This window comes from Prionailurus viverrinus, chromosome C2 (assembly GCF_022837055.1).
Source record: "Prionailurus viverrinus isolate Anna chromosome C2, UM_Priviv_1.0, whole genome shotgun sequence".
NCBI lineage: Eukaryota > Metazoa > Chordata > Mammalia > Carnivora > Felidae > Prionailurus > Prionailurus viverrinus.
The window spans coordinates 79,675,956-79,691,810 of record NC_062569.1 but is presented as its reverse complement, the minus strand read 5'-3'; the positions used below and the strand labels follow the sequence as shown (position 1 = coordinate 79,691,810).

The following is a 15,855-nucleotide window of genomic DNA, read 5'->3' as shown; positions in this document are numbered from 1 at the left end:
ATATTTAATGAGCACCTACTATATGCCATAGTAGGTGTTTGTACTACAGTAAGGAATAAAACAGGAGCAGTCCCTGCCTTCACACAGCTTAACTGTGGAAGAATTGAGGAGGAAACAATAAAAACAAAAAGTAGATGTGGAAGCCTGGCACTTATAGGACACCATATCGCAGTTGCAGCCCTAACAAACTTGACTGTGTAGGTCAAACTATCAAAGCTCCTAATGGGTGTGGGGGGGGGGGCAGATTTTAGTTTCTGATCAAATAAACTCAACAAATTCACACTATGAGTTCGGAGAAAATCTACAGCAAAGAAACATGTCTAAGTTTGCTTAAGCTGACATTTCCCAAATGTTCTGACCACAAGAATTCCCCTTCTCATGGAATACCTGTCAACAGATCATGGAAAACTACCATTTAGCAAAACTCAGCTTGCAAAATGCACAACAATGGCTGTGCCAACAATATTAAGTTATCATCGGTGAGTTCTTTTTAAAAAGACAGGAAGGTTCATTATGCTTTCTATAAACATTCACAGACTTGTAAGTTTTGACTCGTGAAGGCATGAAAATTTATTTGGAATCGTCCATTCCCCAAAATTAGAGAAAGAGATTTTGGTATATGTCTCATCTTGGCAGAGAATTGTGGACCTGTAAATCCAGCCTCCTCCCAAACCCCAAAACCTCCAGGGTCCACTGCCTAGCCAATGTGGCTCTGAGCTACAAGCAGAGGCACCACAGAAACAGACAGGTGGCCGAAGAGGGCACAGTGAGTAATCAGCATGTGACCAGGTGCTAGAGACAGAAGACACAGAGTCACAGGTGCTCACAAAAAAGTATGCAGCCAAGTTCTCATAGTCTATTTCAGGGAAGGGGAGTGGTTACAGAGACTGCTGACAAGAGGGAAAGCACAGACCATCCCTTAACCCCTCCCTTTTGTTTTAAATACCTTTCCTGTCAAATATGTTAATCCATGTGTCAGTAAGAGAAATGGATGGGAGACTCTGACTTGTAAAAGAGACAGAGTTCTGAGTTGAAAGACAACAGATTCAGGTTCAACACAGTCATTATCTAGCCAAGACCCCATTTTCCTCTGATGACCTTATCACCCTGTTCACTCCCCTTCACTTCTAGTTACGGTGTGGGTTAAAGAGTAACCACCAATCTCAAATCACGGAGACAAAGAATTTTCTCACTAAATGGTGTTAGGACACCTAGATAGCCATTTGGATAAGGACAAAATTAGATCCATTCATCACATCATACACAAGAATAAACTGCAAATGAATCAGAGATCTAAATGTGAAAAATGAAATTATACAGGCACTGGAAACTAACACGAGTGAACATGGCTGTTGAGAAATGCTTTCTAACCATGATCAAAAAAGAGAGCAACGAAAGAGAAAGTTGATAAATGTGTCCACATAAATATAAAAACTTTCACATGACAAAAAAAAAAAAACCCTGTAAGTAAAATTAAAAGGCAACAAATTGAGACACAATATTTATATTTCATAGATTAAGGGCTAATTTACAAAGACATTTTTAAAAACTTTTTTAACATTTATTTATTTTTGAGAGAGAGAGAGACAGAATCCAAGGAGGGGAGGGATAGAGAGAGAGGGAAACACAGAATCCGAAGCAGGCTCCAGGCTCTGAGCTGTCTGCACAGAGCCCAATGCAGGGCTCGAACTCAGAACTGAGATCATAACCTGAGCCAAACTAGAAAGCTCAACCTACTGAGCCACCCAGGCGCCCCTTTACATAGACATTTTTGAGGGGAAAAAAGACCATAACCCAACCGAAAAAAAATAGTAAAATGTATGAATAGACAATTCACAAAATTTAAATTTATAAAATTAACAAATATGATCTTTAAATACATGAAAAAAATGTTCAACCTCATTCCTAACAGGATATATGCAAATTAAACTACATCGAAATAGTATTTCTCACCCATCACGCTGGCAACAATTCAAAAGCCTGACAATACGCTGTGGTTGAGAATTCTAGGGAGACACTCCTACAGAGAAGAATCTGGCATTGTCTATCTAACACAAAAATTGCCTTTGACCCAGCATTCCCACTTCCAAGAATATAGCCTGAAGATATACCTCCACTACTATGCAAATAAATGTGAATAATATTACCCATTGCAGGAAGCCACTTAACTGTCCAAGTATAGGAAGGAAGGAAGGAAGGAAGGAAGGAAGGAAGGAAGGAAGGGAGGAAGGAAGGGAGGGAGGAAGGAAGGAAAAGAAAGAGAAAAAGGGAGGGAGGGAGGGAAGGGAGAAAAGAAGAAAGGGAGGGAGGGAGGGAAGGAAAGGAGAGAGGGAAGGAAGGAAGGAAGGAAGGAAGGAAGGAAGGAAGGAAGGAAGAGAAAGAAAAGAGAAAAAGGGAGGGAGGGAGGGAGGGAGGGAAGGAAGGAAGGAAGGGAGGGAGGAAGGATGGAGGGAGGAAAGGAAAGGAAAGGAAAGAAGGAAGGAGGGAAATGGAAAGAAAGAAGAAAATAATTTTTATTATTTTTTAAATTCTTTTTATTTTAGAGAGAGAGCATGCATGTGTGGGGGAGGGGCAGAAGGAGGGAGAGAGAATCCCAAGCAGACACTCAGTGTGGAGCCTAAAGAAGAGCTCAATCCCACCATCATTACCTGAGCCAAAATCAAGAGTCAAATGGTCAACCAACTGAGCCACCAAAGTGCCCCTATTTTTTTAAGTTTATTTATTTATTTTGAGTGAGAGAGAGAGCATGAGTGGGGGACAGGGGGCAGAGAGAGAATCCCAAGTAGGCTCTGCACCGTCAGCATAGAGCCCTACACAGGGCTTGACCTCAGGAACTGTGAGATCATGACCGAGCTGAAATCTCTTGACTGAGCCACCCAGGTACCCCAAGAAAAGAATTTTTAAAAAGCAAAGTTCAAAGGCTTATTTTTTAAAGGTTTATTTATTTTTGAGAGAGAGAGAGAGAGAGAGAGAGAGAAAGAGCACGAGCAGGGGAGAGGCAGAGAGAGAGGGAGACACAGAATCCAAAGCAGGCTCCAAGCTCCCAGCTGTCAGTACAGAGCCCGACACGGGCCTCGAACCCATAAAATGTCGGACGTTTAACCAACTAGGCCAATCAGGTGCCCTAAAAAAGCTTATTTTTATAGTATGTTACCTTTTTGTGTAAGAAAGACAAAGAAGTATGAAAACACACGTAAATCAGGCTTAAAACAAATACAGGAAAGATAACAAAGAAAACAAAGAGGTTGGTTTCCTACAAGAGACAGAGGGAGTATCAGGGTGGATGGAATGTTGGAGGGAGTAGGAGCACTTCTCTGAGTATACATTTTTGTTGAGTGTTGACATTTGGAAGCATGTTATTGTTTTACAAACTCAAAAGGTAAAATTAAATCAACAAGGCAAGGGTGGGAAGGACGAAAATTAAAACTGAAAGCAAACTAAAAGAATTAAGCCCAAATATATTTTATTTATTTACTTATTTATTTATTTATTTATTTATTTATTTATTTATTTAATGTTTATTTATTTTTGAGAGAGAGACAGAGAAAAGGCAACAGTGAGAGAGGGGCAGAGGGGAAGGGAGACACAGAATCCGAAGCAGGCTCCAGGCTCTGAGCTGTCAGCACAGAGCCCGCCCCAAGGCTCAAACTCAGCAACCACGAGATCGTGATCTGAGCCAAAGTCAAGACGCTCAACCCACTGAGCCACCCAGGCACCCCAAAACCAAATATATCTTAAATGAACAACATAATGACACCAGGGAATTGGGAGGAAGGAATTTCCTCCTATTTCCAAGGAATAAAGGAAAGGAAAAAACAAATTCCTAAACTTAGTATTTGACAATAAAAGCTCAGTGTTAGGCAGGGTTAAAGTTGGAGAAGGGGCATCAGAAGCAAATCCTGAACTGGTTTTAGTAGGTTGGTTTTGTGTAGTGGTATGAGAGAAAAAATCATTATTATCATTACTTGTGTATTCATATACATACATATACACTCACATCTATATAGCTGCAGGTGTGTGTACATGTAGATGATACAGATATATACAGATGCACGTATATGCCTGGATACTTTTATTTGTATAATTTCCTAGTTCTGGTCATCAAAAGGGCTTATGACCGGAGGCCATGAGCACAGCTAGCATTCAAATACTGGTCCCCAATCCTTAGTGCTCCACTAAACAGAACCAGAAAATACTGAAGACATGGTTGATCTCAGAGCACAGGCGGAGATGATGCAAGAGGAAACTGGAAAAACTTTTTATCCTAGCATGGAAATAAGTGCTAACAACAACAACAAAGATGGGAGCCTGCCACAAGGACGTAGGAGCTAGATTGAAGGAGCTCTCATGGGACAAATCATGGGCAATCTAAGCATCAAAATAATTACACAGCGCTAATAAATTATACAGGAATGAAACAGAAGTCGGGAAGTCCATTCCTATATTAGAAACAGAGAGAGAGAAGGGCGGGACTCTTGCTAAGAGTAAAATGCAGAATACTGATGATGGCAGTGAAGGCTGTGCTGAAGACACGACAGCATGATTTTGCAACCATCCCAGCAAACACTGCTTTAGGCAAGAATTTAGGGGAAATGTCTGATGCGGAGCAAGAATAAAGGATCTCATGGATTGCTTAATAATTGCAAGGGAGGGGTGCCTGGGTGGTGGCTCAGTAGGTTGAGCGTCCGACCCTTGATTTCGGTTCAGGTCATGATGTCACGGTTCATGGGATCCAGCCCCGCGTGGGGCTCTGCATTCACAGTGTGGAGCCTGCTTGGGATTCTCTCCTTCCCTCTCTCTCTCTCTCTCTGCCCCTCCCCAGCTTGCTCTTTCTTTCTCTGTCTCTCAAAATAAACTTAAAAAAAAAATAATTCCCAGGGAGAAAGAGTAACTATGATGTGGAGAAATTGGACAACACCTTGACCAGGTGATCTTAACCATCATGAGCCTCCCTATATAATTAATCCCGGGGGAGGACGTCACATCATTCATGCAATATTCTAGCCGGGAAGACACAACTGAATCTAAACACGAAGAAACAATTATCTAACCCAAATGAGGAACACCATATTTCTTAAAAGGAGGGGCACTGTATTCTTCAAAAATGTCAGTGTCATGAAAGACAAAGAAAGGTCGTGGAAACGTTCAGAGTAAAAGAGACAGAAGAGTCATGACAACTAAGGGCGTTGCCTGATCCCAGGCGGGACTCTGTACTGGAGGGGAAAAAATACTGTCAAGAACATAACTGGGCAAAGTGACAAAACAGAAGTATAGAGAGATTAAAGTACCAAATCAGTGTTAGAGTACTGAAGAGGGGAACTACTGTGGGAAGAGGAAGAGACACCCTTACTATTAGGAAATACACACTGTAATTGGGGGGTAGAGGGCCATGATGTATCGTGATGCAGGCAGCTTCTCTCAAATACTGTAGAAAATAATTACATACACACACATATATATTATATGATATATAAAATATATAATAAAGAGAGAGAAGGAAGAGGGAGAATGCACATAAAATAAAATGTTCACAGATGAATCTGATGAAACTACATGGGTATTATTTGGACTATTCCTGTTCTTGCAAATTGTCACTTGAAATCATTTACAATTAAAAAATTAAAGAAAAACTAACCACTGTGAAAGAGAAGGAAAAAATGTAGCAATCAAAAATTAGCTCTAGGGGCACCTGGGTGGCTCAGTCGGTTCAGCAGCCAACTTCGGTTCAGGTCATGATCTCACAGTTCATGGGTTCGAGCCCCGTGTTGGGCTCTGTGCTGACAGCTCAGAGCCTGGAGTCTGCTGTGGCTTCTGTGTCTCCCTCTCTCTCTCTGCCCCTCCCCTGCTCGCTCTCTCTCTCTCTCTCTCTCTCTCTCTCTCAGAAATAAACATTAAAAAAATTAGCTCTATTTTCCAGCAGGATTTGAAAACAATAAATTAATCCCAAAGTACATCATTCCATATAACACATGCACATGTATTTCATAGCTACTCAGAGAATTTTGTATATTTTAATTTCTTAACACGGGAAAGGATTCTAGAATTTCTTTTTCTGAAACTCCTGGAGATGACCAACACCTAAAATACCTAAGGCCACAGTGGCTATGCAGCCAGGGCTACAATTACAAGATTTGTAGGTCAATGCAAGCCTCTGAAATTCCAGTTCCCCACATTTGCAATCCGAGTACTATTTCCCTTCTAGAAAGAGCAAGTTTATAGTTAGAAGATGAGCTGTAGCTAACAAGCTAATAGCTAGCATCAATTTTTAAAAATCTATCAGCAGCGGCCTTTGAGGTTAAGTATCACCAAACGGATAAAGCAAGGAGGAGCAGGGAGCACTCTTTTTGTCAAAATATGGATCGGGCCACATGTGCTACCCTCCACTACAAATCTGAACTTTCCAGCAGAAGGAAAAAAATCAGTGAATCGGGCCTTGAAGTTTCCTTCCTGGATAAGTTCCAAGAGGAAAAATAAAAGGATAGGAAGGTTAGACATTATGAGGTCAAGAACCATCAACCAAATGGAATGTGATATTTAAACAGGAATAGGTAAAATATCTGGGAACAGGCAGAAAATCCTCAGCCCTCTGATTCCACAACAGGCTCTGCTGACTGAAACACACACACACACACACACACACACACACACACACACACACACACTGCAGCTGAATACTAGGTATTGTTCCCTTCCAAAAAGCATTAAAATATAAAGGTCAGTTAGCTTAAATGGTATTTTATTGCACATACTTTAAAAAGACCTTGGACAATTAAAGCAGTGAAATATATTCCTTGCTATCATTTCTCAATGTTCTTAGAAGTATAAAAAGAAGGCACGTCCCCATGTAAAACATGTTAACTCCTTCTCTTCTGTACACATTTATCTCAGGACCTCCCAGAACTTATGAGCCTTTTCAGTAGAGTCTCCAGTGCCTCTGTCATCCAGCAGTTTTCACGTGGGTGGCAGGGGAGTGAGGTCCCAGCAGTGCCGCCCATGGAGTAAGAGATTAATCAAAACGCCAGTAAAGGCACAGGTCAAAGATCAAGACCAGATCAGTGGTTCTCCTGGGAGCCCATTTAAAATAAGACTGAAGCTCAAGGCCCCGCCCGCAGACACTGTGACATCAGGTGAGAAGCAGAAGGACAGAGCTTTAAGTTCCTCTGGAGATGTCAGTAGGTGGCATGCTCGCAAACCACTGACCCAGAAGATTCTAAACCCCTCTGCAGCTCCTGAGCTCTAGGAAAAGCTTCAACTGTCTACGGCTTTACCATGTCCTTAGACTGACTAACACGGACAGCATCATTTTGTTTCTCACCCTGCTTCAGTTTCCACAAAGATAAAATGGCACCAACGAGAAACCAATTTCGCTAGGCTATAACAAAAAGTGAATACATTGTAAAGTACTTTGCATATGTGAATATCAATTTTTATCACCTCCCTTACATAATACATAAAGCTATTCCTTAAGTTTTCAAAAGTATTGCACTCCTAACAAATAGTCTATAAATAGTTATAAGGCTCTAGAAAACACCCTTAAGTACTTGGTGGGTGTGGGTTGGTTGTATTTGCTCACAGAATCAGAGATCCCAGGGTGGGAAAAATTCTCCAGAGGTCATCTGGACAGCCGTCTGATTTCAAGCAGAAAAGAGATCGTCACCCCATTTCACAGATGGGTCAAGTGAAGCACGCTCAGGGCTCCACGCTCCACGCTGACATGCCTCTTTGATTTCTGAAGGTCAGAGACTTTCCGGTAGTGCCCTTACAGCTGAATATAGTGCTTGTTCTGGTTCATCTGGGTGACCTGAGACAACCAGAGTTCCCTCTCCGGGCCTTGGTTCACTAACCGCTAGCAAAGCAGGCTGAGGCTCTATATAACCTCTCATGTGAGGCAGTGAAATGAAAGAAAAGCCCTCAATGTCAATAAATTGTTAACTCACTAAATGGATTAGTGACTTTGAACAAGACATTCCGTGCAAGGGGGAAAGAATCCCTATCGTTAAATATCAAAACCTGAGCCTGGGATCTGAGAAGGGGCAGAGGATGTTAATCACGAAGGAGTGCACTGAATTATGGGGCTTCTGCTTCCTAAGGGCTTCTGAAAGTTACTGAAGCTGCTGGTTAAAGGGGCCTAGGGGTCATCCTTCCCACTTAAAGGGCAGAAAAATAAATAAACTCCTCGAAATATATGTCTGCTCCCAATGCTCTCAAGTACCATGGATTTAATGTTAATGGGGAAAAACAAGTTCTGGAAATCGCCTTTTTCAATAATCTCATTTTTAGAGACAAAGAAACAATGAGGAATAAAGAAACTTACTCAAGATAACAAAACAATTAAGAAGCAGATAGAATACCCAAGGATATTCTTAGTCATTTCTCCATTAGAAAAATCCTCACATCACATCACACTATTTTATGGTATCAGTCAAAAAATAAAACAGAAAACTTTGACTATATAGTTTAACAATTACAGTCAAGAAACAGAAGTCTTTCTGTTCTCCTAACATATTAAGGAGATTTCATAAACAAAGGGGAACGGTAAAGGCAACAGAATATATTTGCCGTTATTTTATTTTTTTTAAAGCAGGGCACACCCAAAAGCAAAGTTACTTTGATCTACCAAGAACGTGGGGAAGGAAACACCGTCTTTTATTTGATTATTAAGTTTACCCTGCAGTCTCCATTGTAAGGCTGGTATTATCATATAAGCTGGCTCCTAGCAGGAGGGGAAAGGCAGTAGAAAAGCAAAGTCGGGGGATGAAACTCAAGTCTGCAAACATTTACTGAGCATTTTCTCTGTGGACGGCTGTGCGCCAGAGCCCGTGGGGAACACAATTATGAGAAAACACCAGCCCTGCCCGCAAACTGTTGAAAATCAAACGAGGCAGATTTATGCAAACAATTTACCCTAATTCAAGCCTTGAAGGATGAATGCAAAGAAGAATTAAAAAAAAAATTTTTTAAATATAAAAAAGCAAAAAAACAAAAAACGGACACCAGACCAAGGATGAGACCGATTGTCTCTAACCCAGCCCAGGGGACCTGGTATGACAATGAGGAAATTAGGAGAGGCAGTCACCTACCCCAGCCCCCATCGTGCTCCATCACAGACCCACAGATGCCCTACAACCTCTGTCAGCCCCTCACCAAGCTAAACAGTTTGTGTCTAAATGTGCCTTCCCTGCTCCGGACCCATCTCTACCTCTCTTCCTGCAGTTCAACAAACAGCAGGTGATTACGTAGTGCACTCGAAGCCCCGGGATGGGCATCCTGGGGGAGCAAAGAAACTCATCAGACAAGTCCATGTCTTCCAGAAACGGACAACCTGGTGAGGAAACACAGGATCATCATCCACCACTCACTCGTTTAGCTGACATTTATGGAAAATTTACTCTAGACCAGGTACCGAGGGACATGCTGAGGCTTCAGAAACGTGCAGGACACAGCTGATTTCACAGTCCAGGGGGGAAGACAAACACACAATACTGAATAAGCATCGTGCAGTGACGTCAGGCTTAAGAAGAGGTGTAAGCACCTGGAGCTGTAAGACAGGAGGGAACTCAGAGGAGAGCGGTGGGTTATCAGGAAGGCACGGCGGAGAGCACCTCTACAGCTAACAAGTATACTTCTGACTCGGACACGAGGTAGAAGGAAATAGGCATCTGATAAAGACACAGACGACACAGCGTGAAAGGGTCCCCGGGATTCTTCTGAGCAAAGCCTGAGCTGCAGGCAGGGTAGAAAGTCTTCCCGTTGCTTGGATGACTCGCAGACCAACCAGTGAATCAGATCTGGAGAAACTTCCAGAAGGTCACACGTGGGTAGCAGCAGAAGTAGGACTGGCACCCAGAACTCCACACACTCTGACGGGGCTTCTCCCCAGGCCCACTCTGGTCCTCTGGGTCTGGCAGTGAGCCAGCCACCTGCGGCTCTGACACACTGCCATCCGAGGCAGTGGACTGAGGAACCACCTCGGCAGGGGGCTCAGAGAGTGGATAAGAGCGCCCGCCCTACCTCAGCCAAGTGGACTTTTGATCAGTGTTGTCTTGAGGACACGCATTTGTCTCTAAACACTCCCAAATCTGGGAGCACCTGGGCGGTTCAGTCGGTTAAGCGTCTGACCCTTGGTTTCGGCTCAGGTCATGATCTCGCGGTTCCTGAGTTCGAGCCCCACGTCGGGCTCAGCACTGGAGGTGTAGAGCCTGCTTGGGATTCTCTCTCTCTCCTTCTCTCTCTCTCTCTCTCCCCACCCCCGCCCCCGCTTGTGCACTCTCTCTCTTTCTCTCAAAATAAATAGATCAATTTAAAAAAATAAAATTAATAAACACTCCCAAAGGAAAACCCATCCCCAACCTTCCCCAGCCTTCCTATAACTGTTTATGACAGCATGCGGACCTGAAGGGAGGAGGAGTGTCAGAAGAAACATTCTAGGAACCTCCTTCTTCCACAGCGGGGAAACAGGCCCAATCACACCACAGGTATGACAGCACCTGGACAAAAGGTCTAGCACATTTTACTGAACGCCCCCTGCTTGGTGGCCCATGAGCTCATTCTCACAGCCCACGTTTTCTGTCACCTTGGGAGTGATAGGCACTGGAAGGGCAAGGCTGCTGTCACAAGGATACATTAATTGTGTACTGTGCAGACAGAGCCTAAGCAATGAAGAAATAAAGAGAGAAGAAACCCTTTCAAAGTCTCCTCTCAAGCTTCTCAAAGGTGCGTCCCAGCCACCACCCTCTGCAATGTCACCCAAGTCCTTTGAGGTTTGCTCTCTCATTCAAATGCCCCAGTTCCCACTGCTCTCCTGTCAGTACCCAGCAGCAAAGGTGGGAGAGGACTGCCAAATTCTTGTGAATCCTGAAGATTTCCTTTATGAGTCACGGAAAACCGAAATAACTCGGCGGGGGGTGGGGGGGAGGGGACTTGATAAAGAAACACAGTTTTAAATCCGTTCTCACTAATTTGTTCCTCTGTGTGGTAGAACTCCTGAGCACGGGAAAAATGAAGTTTCCAGAGCTGACGCAAAGATGGGAGTTTTTTGTTAGGTTGTGTCAATTGTCACCGTGGCATTTCTCGTTAGGATTTTTCTTACTGTCATTTTTTTGTTAAATTAATTACAGTTTGATCAGTGTGGGAGCTATTTTGAATCCATGGGACTTTCCTAACCAGATTGTTTTGGCATTTTGAAGTCACTCACATTCAGGGCCTAAACAATATGGCAAGTATCTCTTTTTCTCTTTCCTTTATACTCAAATTCTAAACAAAAGAACCATCTGTTCTCTCTCTAAAAACATCAGCCCTTGTTTTCATTTTTCCGTTAATAATAATGCCTCAAACCTAGACCATGTCTTTCTGCCACTTGCTTATTAAAGCACTTTGTAGATACTGTCTCATTCAACTTCAACATCACCACCTACCAACTGGGGAGGAAGGGGAAATGTTTGTCGATATTTAGTCAGATAAGTGATTTTCGGATACTTGATGAATCTGGCACAGATGATGGCATGTTAGCCTCAGAAGGGACCTTGGGGCCATCATCTAACCCAGTGCTGGCTCTTCGATATGTAAAAGGGGGACCCAGAAAGGAGAAGTCACTTCATGTTCTATTTGGGTACTTAGCTCTCTACCCCTGACTAAAAGCAGTGAAGGTAAGAACCGTGTCTGACACGTTTTTGTATCTCTGGCACCTGATGTGTAAAAAGCGCTCATTTAAATATTTGTTGAGTAAATGGAAATGTTTGTGACTAGTTCCACAGGTGGTTGTGGCAGAGCTGGGGTCAGAGTTCAATAATCCCATCCTCTTAGTAAGTATGTTGCTCTTAATAGTACCCTATAGATCTGAACGCAAGAAGAATCGAATAAAGACACCACCCAACTAGGGGAACAAGAAACAGGCTTGTGTCTCTAAGTAAGAAATCTGTTGAACAAACCCAGTAGGAATCACCAAGTCTGGCCACTGGCCACGCTAAAATTTAACCCACGTTGAGGCTGACTTTCTATCAGCTCAGCGCTCTGTAAGTGCTCCACGTATTTGGGGATTTGGTGGAGCTATTCCTTAAACCTCACCCGACTGGAAGAACTGATGTGTCTTCAGGCCAAAGCACAGCATGTCTTCATACCCCCAGGAGCCCAACAAGACCATCTTCTACCCTGCGATTTGCTCTCCTCACTTGCTGTAACTCGAGAGCGTCCAGACTCCCAGGATCATGAAATCCACCAGCCCAGAGTTTTCCAGTGAGCTGAGAGGTCACTGAAATAAAAACCTTTTTTCCATGTGCCTCACTGGAAATCAGCAACTCATTTGGCATGTTTTTCTTATTTTCTGAATGCCTTATTCCCCACTGCTACTCCTTGAAGCTAAAGTAGAAATAAATTATTTCTGGAAAAGCAAGTTAAATGTGGGATTCTGTCATTGGAATTGCTTCTATAGTAGTAGTACTAACAAAGTCAATAACTCCCTAAAGACTGTTCCAAAGCAGTTTGTCCATGTAGACAAGAAAGCTAAAGGTCCGAGGAGAGAAGAAGAACACATTTTTTTTTTTTAGTAAAAGAAGAAAGAGCCGAAGAGAATTCACGTATATTATAATGTGGTTTCACATAAAGGGAATTAGTTTCAGATAGGAACAAGAAACAAATTAGTTACAAAATATAAAGAAATCAACATAAATAAGCCTTCAAATAATTCGAAGAATAGTGTTTTTAAAGGGGGAGGTGGGGAGGGGATGGTAGGGGAGAAGAGAAAAACACGGGGGCTGAGACACAAACCCTAACATGCTGGGTCTGATACAGACACAGAGGCTGCCGCTGGTGTCTGGGATTGTCCAGCATGTACGTCAGGGCAAACAGCTGCAGAGAGGTCCCCTGCACAGAGAGCAGACACAACAGGTTGAATCGTGCTATGTCAATAGTCCTTTCCTCGCTCAGCACCCTCTGCTCCTAGGGGGCTTCAGTGTCAAGGGCATCCCATGGGCCGTTTATCACTCTTGTAGTCGCTACACAGAATGAAAACCCTCTCTCTGTATGTTCCTGACAAAAGTTTGCCCTTTCATTTTTTTAAGGTTTGTTTAACGTTTATTTATTTTTGAGAGAGAGAGAGAGAGAGAGCGCGTGCGCGCGAGTGGGGGAGGGGCAGGGAGAGTGGGACAGCGGATCCAAAGCAGGCTCTGCACTGACAGCAGTGAGTCCAAAGTGGGGCTCAAACCCATAAGCCTCGAGATCATGACCTGAGCCAAAGTCGGATGCTCAACGGACTGAGCCACCCAGACGCCCCAAGGGTTTGCCCTTTTCATACCTACGGACCTTCCTGCTCTCGGGGCCACCACCAAAAATATCACCTTGTACCTTGCAAACACAGTGCATACATCCAGCATCCTAATGTTTTACATTTAAAAGTGAAAGGGTCCTACATTTAAGAATATATAAAAGAGACACAAGACGTTACTTGAGTGGTCTTGATCTCCAACCTTAACTTTTCAGAGGATTACTTGTGAACTTGCCATTGGGACGGTCAGTTAACTAAACGTCCGCCTGATGTCCAATCAGGTATCTGCAGGACCAGAGGAGGCCTGCATGTGCAGGGCTTGCCGCCCTGGACATTCTCCTCCTGCCAAAACCATATCTGAGGAAAGAACGCTAAAGTAGACCGGCACTCCATCTCACGGGAGCTAACGAGTAAATACAATTTGGTAGCGATGACTGGTACTTCTCCAAATAAAAGTTTCTATCAAAAGATGTTGCTGCTTTGATATTCTAAGCACTCAATTAAAGTCAGACGATTTGGGGCAAAGCTCTCAACCACTCTGGACGTGAGTTTCCTTTTCTACAAAATAAAAGCAGTCAAATTCAGCAAGCTTTAGACTTCCTTCTGGCTCAGAAATTCTGTGCCTACTGCCAAGTGGTCTCTCCCTCCTAGTGTGCCAGTCCGCACCCCCACCTCTCACGCCCAAACACGCACAAGTATACACGTACTCACCCCTAGCCCGTCTACAGCCTTGTCAGGTAAGCTGTAAGCAGTTCCTACCCTCATTCCCCACCGCTGCTTCTCCACCAAACACTTGACACAAAAAAGGATTTTGAAGGGAGGTCATGAGGGAGAAATGAGACACGTGCCCGCCATTTACACACAGACCTCACCTTGAGATGACATCTTCTGCGGGTCCCAGCGGTGTCTTCATCACCCCAGACCCCAGAGGCAGCCATCTGCCAGAGTGCCAGCTCCTCAAGTCCGACCTCTACCTCTTACTCTCCGAGACCGTGGACAAGTCATTTTACCATTTTACCTCTCTGGGCCTCGGATTCCCCGAGTTTGCCAAAACGTGCAAGAATTCGGACGTGCTACTCTAGAGATCTGAAATTTCATTACAAATTTCAAGCAAACACCCACCAAAGCCCTCTATCTGGTATTGCTGTTGACCTACAGGCTCTCAGACAAATGGAAGTGACTTTTTGCATGATCTTGCACAACAATAATAATAGTGCATCAATAGGGGCAAATACTTCTAATTTGTGCTTGTTTATTTGTTTATTTCCAGGCTAAAGAAGTTACAGGCACCACCTGCCAATGGCCTTTGGAGATTCCACGATGCCCTTTTGGTTAACGATGGTCCAGAAGTTCGGAAACTTAAAAAGGTGGAACTGGAAACCACGCAGTAAAAATGTGGAGCCTGAAATATCGAGAAAATGATTTAGGGAAAATAATACCACTTCCTTCTTCAAAACCTTTTTTTTATTTAACAATAATGACCGTAATAACGACAGTATACAAAGTAACAATATAATTGAGCACAGAACACACTGATTTGCCTCGGATCCCTTTCAGCCGTGTAATCAGCATGAACAGCAAGACCATAATACTCATGTTTCTATTTGTTGCCCTCAACTGACATGGTTGGTCGTTTGTTTTGTTTTAAATAAAATGAGGAAGCAACAAATATATTACATCCGTCTGCAAAAAACCCATATTTGCATGTGGAAAACAAATAAGGGGGTGCCTGAATGGGTGATTAGGCATGCAATTGCCCATCTGCCCCAGCCTCCCTGCAGGTGCACCTGTCACGGGAGCAGAGAAACAAAAAGAGCCATCGGCCAGAAGGGCGACAGATAGGAGGGAAACCAACAGTACCCTTCGCACCTGAACTTGTTCTGAGCTGTGTGCGCTGCTATGGTCCCAGCTCCCACCTACTGCCCCTGTATCTTAAAGCTGAAAAGCAGAAACATCTTAAGCCAACCTTTCGTCAGTCTTCTGTGGCTTCTCTACATCGCAAAGGCAATTCTCTAAATACCTCAATAGGTACAAGTATATTTGTTGTTGCAATGATTTTTATGAGCGTGGGTGACCTCCTCTCCCATATTCTTCCCCTCGGTCACTCCACCCCAGCCACGCTGGCCTCCTCACTTTTCCAGAATGTACCAAACAGGCTTCAGCCTCAGGGCCTTTGTGATTACTTTCTCTCAGCCTAAAACAGTCTTCCTCCTCTCAGCTCCAGCTTCAGGTCCTTGTTCATGTAGACCCTTATCAGGAAGAACTTCTCCCTAACTCCTGTGCCCTTAATCAGTCTTATTTTTCTTCTGAATATAGAGTGCAACTGAAATATTACATGTTCAGTCATTAATTTGTATGTAGTCTGTCTCCATCGAATAGAAGGTTTATCTGATTTTGTTCACAGAACATGGAATAGTGTCTAACACACAGCAGGTGCTCAATAAATAGTTGGTAAGTTACTGAGCCATCATGATTACTAGCAAACCACTTCCCTTCCACCATAGGTCGTCTTCTGGAATAAGACAGGATTCATGTTCTTCAGAAGCTTCTATAATCTAGTAAGAAAGGAAGACTGGAAGTATACTTATATAGCAGAG

The 15,855-nt window shown here is 43.4% G+C and overlaps 1 protein-coding gene across 10 annotated transcripts in view; it reads right to left on the bottom strand.

Annotated features, from left to right (window-relative positions):
• Nucleotides 1–15,855, bottom strand: part of LPP (LIM domain containing preferred translocation partner in lipoma) — a 677,058-nt gene that overhangs the window by 581,943 nt on the left and 79,260 nt on the right. Inside the window, exon 3 of one of the 10 annotated variants that reach the window (XM_047874816.1) lies at nt 14,552–14,660. The exons of the other annotated variants lie outside the window; for them this stretch is intronic. The gene's annotated coding sequence lies outside the window, so the exon portion shown is untranslated. The remainder of the gene's footprint in view (nt 1–14,551; nt 14,661–15,855) is intronic. 10 annotated transcript variants of the gene reach the window in all.